At 45.4% G+C, this 5,000-nt stretch overlaps 8 non-coding genes across 8 annotated transcripts; all 8 read right to left on the bottom strand.

Moving 5' to 3' along the window:
* Positions 1–239: 239 nt before the first annotated feature.
* Positions 240–358, bottom strand: LOC133989468 (5S ribosomal RNA). The gene has a single exon (XR_009926604.1). It is a non-coding gene; the product is annotated as a 5S ribosomal RNA (ribosomal RNA).
* Positions 359–944: 586 nt separating this feature from the next.
* Positions 945–1,063, bottom strand: LOC133989466 (5S ribosomal RNA). Its single transcript, XR_009926602.1, has one exon. It is a non-coding gene; the product is annotated as a 5S ribosomal RNA (ribosomal RNA).
* A 370-nt stretch (positions 1,064–1,433) lies between these two features.
* LOC133989465 (5S ribosomal RNA) lies at positions 1,434–1,552 on the bottom strand. Its single transcript, XR_009926601.1, has one exon. It is a non-coding gene; the product is annotated as a 5S ribosomal RNA (ribosomal RNA).
* Positions 1,553–2,138: 586 nt separating this feature from the next.
* Positions 2,139–2,257, bottom strand: LOC133989464 (5S ribosomal RNA). Its single transcript, XR_009926600.1, has one exon. It is a non-coding gene; the product is annotated as a 5S ribosomal RNA (ribosomal RNA).
* Positions 2,258–2,627: 370 nt separating this feature from the next.
* LOC133989463 (5S ribosomal RNA) lies at positions 2,628–2,746 on the bottom strand. The gene has a single exon (XR_009926599.1). It is a non-coding gene; the product is annotated as a 5S ribosomal RNA (ribosomal RNA).
* A 586-nt stretch (positions 2,747–3,332) lies between these two features.
* On the bottom strand, positions 3,333–3,451 carry LOC133989462 (5S ribosomal RNA). The gene has a single exon (XR_009926598.1). It is a non-coding gene; the product is annotated as a 5S ribosomal RNA (ribosomal RNA).
* A 370-nt stretch (positions 3,452–3,821) lies between these two features.
* Positions 3,822–3,940, bottom strand: LOC133989461 (5S ribosomal RNA). Its single transcript, XR_009926597.1, has one exon. It is a non-coding gene; the product is annotated as a 5S ribosomal RNA (ribosomal RNA).
* A 586-nt stretch (positions 3,941–4,526) lies between these two features.
* LOC133989460 (5S ribosomal RNA) lies at positions 4,527–4,645 on the bottom strand. The gene has a single exon (XR_009926596.1). It is a non-coding gene; the product is annotated as a 5S ribosomal RNA (ribosomal RNA).
* Between the last annotated feature and the right edge of the window lie 355 nt (positions 4,646–5,000).

The following is a 5,000-nucleotide window of genomic DNA, read 5'->3' as shown; positions in this document are numbered from 1 at the left end:
GAATTGTTGTTTTCTCAGGCTATTTGTGTACATGCGCTTATAAGATGATTGCGGGCTTTTAACAGGCTGTAACAGTGACAACAGGAACCCTCAAAACTACTTGGAAAGTGAGGCGTCTCAGTGCCACCTCTCTGCCCTGCATACACACACAGCTGGAATGATTGCAGCTTTGCTTCTCAAAGCCCTGTGTGCGGCGATGGAGCAACAGCGCCCTCCTCTGGTGACAGCTGAGAGGAAAAAGCTTACAGCACCTGGTATTCCCAGGCGGTCTCCCATCCAAGTACTAACCAGGCCCGACCCTGCTTAGCTTCCGAGATCAGACGAGATCGGGCGTGTTCAGGGTGGTATGGCCGTAAGCGAAGAAACAGCCAGCAGAAAGCCCATTTAAAGCTACGCCAGGGCCCGTTATACCCGTCCCTGTCACTGAAGGAAATTAAATGGAACATTTCACACATTCTATTCGCTCTGCACATAATACACGTCACATGCAGCGGATGCCACCATACCATCAGCCACATATACCTAATCTTTGCACTTTATTCCACATCATTCCTACCTACAGTGCCTTCAAATACTCATTGATATCTCACATATTTACCGTATACTACCTATTTGCCCATATAATCATTATTTACTAAAGCACACTTTCCCCCATTCAGCCCAGTGTGCAAAGGACAACACTTGATATGAAAACTCACATTCATGATATACTGTGTATATAGCTAGGGGATTGATTAGGGATATCACAAAACTGCACACCCGGTCCTATTATCAAATCTTTTATATGTGATTTGCCTTAGATCCTATGAATATGTATACGTTTTTTTTTGTTTTTTTTTTTTAATTTTATTTCATTCATATGGACGTAATGTACAGTACCAGTCAAAGGTTTGGACACACTGCTCAATTCAAGACTAGTGGGCTCATGACAGCTGAGAGGAAAAAGCTTACAGCACCTGGTATTCCCAGGCGGTCTCCCATCCAAGTACTAACCAGGCCCGACCCTGCTTAGCTTCCGAGATCAGACGAGATCGGGCGTGTTCAGGGTGGTATGGCCGTAAGCGAGGAAACAGCCAGCAGAAAGCCTATTTAAAGATGCTGTGACACCACTGACAGTTCCTCTCACCATCTGAGTGGCGGATAATGGGGTCTCAGCCATCAAACACATGCTATACTTTAACATTACTTTCATAGGAATTGTTGTTTTCTCAGGCTATTTGTGTACATGCGCTTATAAGATGATTGCGGGCTTTTAACAGGCTGTAACAGTGACAACAGGAACCCTCAAAACTACTTGGAAAGTGAGGCGTCTCAGTGCCACCTCTCTGCCCTGCATACCCACACAGCTGGAATGATTGCAGCTTTGCTTCTCAAAGCCCTGTGTGCGGCGATGGAGCAACAGCGCCCTCCTCTGGTGACAGCTGAGAGGAAAAAGCTTACAGCACCTGGTATTCCCAGGCGGTCTCCCATCCAAGTACTAACCAGGCCCGACCCTGCTTAGCTTCCGAGATCAGACGAGATCGGGCGTGTTCAGGGTGGTATGGCCGTAAGCGAAGAAACAGCCAGCAGAAAGCCCATTTAAAGCTACGCCAGGGCCCGTTATACCCGTCCTTGTCACTGGAGGAAATTAAATGGAACATTTCACACATTCTATTCGCTCTGCACATAATACACGTCACATGCAGCGGATGCCACCATACCATCAGCCACATATACCTAATCTTTGCACTTTATTCCACATCATTCCTACCTACAGTGCCTTCAAATACTCATTGATATCTCACATATTTACCGTATACTACCTATTTGCCCATATAATCATTATTTACTAAAGCACACTTTCCCCCATTCAGCCCAGTGTGCAAAGGACAACACTTGATATGAAAACTCACATTCATGATATACTGTGTATATAGCTAGGGGATTGATTAGGGATATCACAAAACTGCACACCCGGTCCTATTATCAAATCTTTTATATGTGATTTGCCTTAGATCCTATGAATATGTATACGTTTTTTTTTTGTTTTTTTTTTAAATTTTATTTCATTCATATGGACGTAATGTACAGTACCAGTCAAAGGTTTGGACACACTGCTCAATTCAAGACTAGTGGGCTCATGACAGCTGAGAGGAAAAAGCTTACAGCACCTGGTATTCCCAGGCGGTCTCCCATCCAAGTACTAACCAGGCCCGACCCTGCTTAGCTTCCGAGATCAGACGAGATCGGGCGTGTTCAGGGTGGTATGGCCGTAAGCGAGGAAACAGCCAGCAGAAAGCCTATTTAAAGATGCTGTGACACCACTGACAGTTGCTCTCACCATCTGAGTGTCGGATAATGGGGTCTCAGCCATCAAACACATGCTATACTTTAACATTACTTTCATAGGAATTGTTGTTTTCTCAGGCTATTTGTGTACATGCGCTTATAAGATGATTGCGGGCTTTTAACAGGCTGTAACAGTGACAACAGGAACCCTCAAAACTACTTGGAAAGTGAGGCGTCTCAGTGCCACCTCTCTGCCCTGCATACACACACAGCTGGAATGATTGCAGCTTTGCTTCTCAAAGCCCTGTGTGCGGCGATGGAGCAACAGCGCCCTCCTCTGGTGACAGCTGAGAGGAAAAAGCTTACAGCACCTGGTATTCCCAGGCGGTCTCCCATCCAAGTACTAACCAGGCCCGACCCTGCTTAGCTTCCGAGATCAGACGAGATCGGGCGTGTTCAGGGTGGTATGGCCGTAAGCGAAGAAACAGCCAGCAGAAAGCCCATTTAAAGCTACGCCAGGGCCCGTTATACCCGTCCCTGTCACTGGAGGAAATTAAATGGAACATTTCACACATTCTATTCGCTCTGCACATAATACACGTCACATGCAGCGGATGCCACCATACCATCAGCCACATATACCTAATCTTTGCACTTTATTCCACATCATTCCTACCTACAGTGCCTTCAAATACTCATTGATATCTCACATATTTACCGTATACTACCTATTTGCCCATATAATCATTATTTACTAAAGCACACTTTCCCCCATTCAGCCCAGTGTGCAAAGGACAACACTTGATATGAAAACTCACATTCATGATATACTGTGTATATAGCTAGGGGATTGATTAGGGATATCACAAAACTGCACACCCGGTCCTATTATCAAATCTTTTATATGTGATTTGCCTTAGATCCTATGAATATGTATACGTTTTGTTTTTTTTGTTTTTTTAAATTTTATTTCATTCATATGGACGTAATGTACAGTACCAGTCAAAGGTTTGGACACACTGCTCAATTCAAGACTAGTGGGCTCATGACAGCTGAGAGGAAAAAGCTTACAGCACCTGGTATTCCCAGGCGGTCTCCCATCCAAGTACTAACCAGGCCCGACCCTGCTTAGCTTCCGAGATCAGACGAGATCGGGCGTGTTCAGGGTGGTATGGCCGTAAGCGAGGAAACAGCCAGCAGAAAGCCTATTTAAAGATGCTGTGACACCACTGACAGTTGCTCTCACCATCTGAGTGTCGGATAATGGGGTCTCAGCCATCAAACACATGCTATACTTTAACATTACTTTCATAGGAATTGTTGTTTTCTCAGGCTATTTGTGTACATGCGCTTATAAGATGATTGCGGGCTTTTAACAGGCTGTAACAGTGACAACACGAACCCTCAAAACTACTTGGAAAGTGAGGCGTCTCAGTGCCACCTCTCTGCCCTGCATACACACACAGCTGGAATGATTGCAGCTTTGCTTCTCAAAGCCCTGTGTGCGGCGATGGAGCAACAGCGCCCTCCTCTGGTGACAGCTGAGAGGAAAAAGCTTACAGCACCTGGTATTCCCAGGCGGTCTCCCATCCAAGTACTAACCAGGCCCGACCCTGCTTAGCTTCCGAGATCAGACGAGATCGGGCGTGTTCAGGGTGGTATGGCCGTAAGCGAAGAAACAGCCAGCAGAAAGCCCATTTAAAGCTACGCCAGGGCCCGTTATACCCGTCCCTGTCACTGGAGGAAATTAAATGGAACATTTCACACATTCTATTCGCTCTGCACATAATACACGTCACATGCAGCGGATGCCACCATACCATCAGCCACATATACCTAATCTTTGCACTTTATTCCACATCATTCCTACCTACAGTGCCTTCAAATACTCATTGATATCTCACATATTTACCGTATACTACCTATTTGCCCATATAATCATTATTTACTAAAGCACACTTTCCCCCATTCAGCCCAGTGTGCAAAGGACAACACTTGATATGAAAACTCACATTCATGATATACTGTGTATATAGCTAGGGGATTGATTAGGGATATCACAAAACTGCACACCCGGTCCTATTATCAAATCTTTTATATGTGATTTGCCTTAGATCCTATGAATATGTATACGTTTTGTTTTTTTTGTTTTTTTAAATTTTATTTCATTCATATGGACGTAATGTACAGTACCAGTCAAAGGTTTGGACACACTGCTCAATTCAAGACTAGTGGGCTCATGACAGCTGAGAGGAAAAAGCTTACAGCACCTGGTATTCCCAGGCGGTCTCCCATCCAAGTACTAACCAGGCCCGACCCTGCTTAGCTTCCGAGATCAGACGAGATCGGGCGTGTTCAGGGTGGTATGGCCGTAAGCGAGGAAACAGCCAGCAGAAAGCCTATTTAAAGATGCTGTGACACCACTGACAGTTCCTCTCACCATCTGAGTGGCGGATAATGGGGTCTCAGCCATCAAACACATGCTATACTTTAACATTACTTTCATAGGAATTGTTGTTTTCTCAGGCTATTTGTGTACATGCGCTTATAAGATGATTGCGGGCTTTTAACAGGCTGTAACAGTGACAACAGGAACCCTCAAAACTACTTGGAAAGTGAGGCGTCTCAGTGCCACCTCTCTGCCCTGCATACACACACAGCTGGAATGATTGCAGCTTTGCTTCTCAAAGCCCTGTGTGCGGCGATGGAGCAACAGCGCCCTCCTCTGGTGA

Source organism: Scomber scombrus, chromosome 10 (genome assembly GCF_963691925.1).
Source record: "Scomber scombrus chromosome 10, fScoSco1.1, whole genome shotgun sequence".
NCBI lineage: Eukaryota > Metazoa > Chordata > Actinopteri > Scombriformes > Scombridae > Scomber > Scomber scombrus.
Note: the sequence above shows the minus strand (reverse complement) of the source record. Positions and strands in the feature narration are given on the sequence as shown.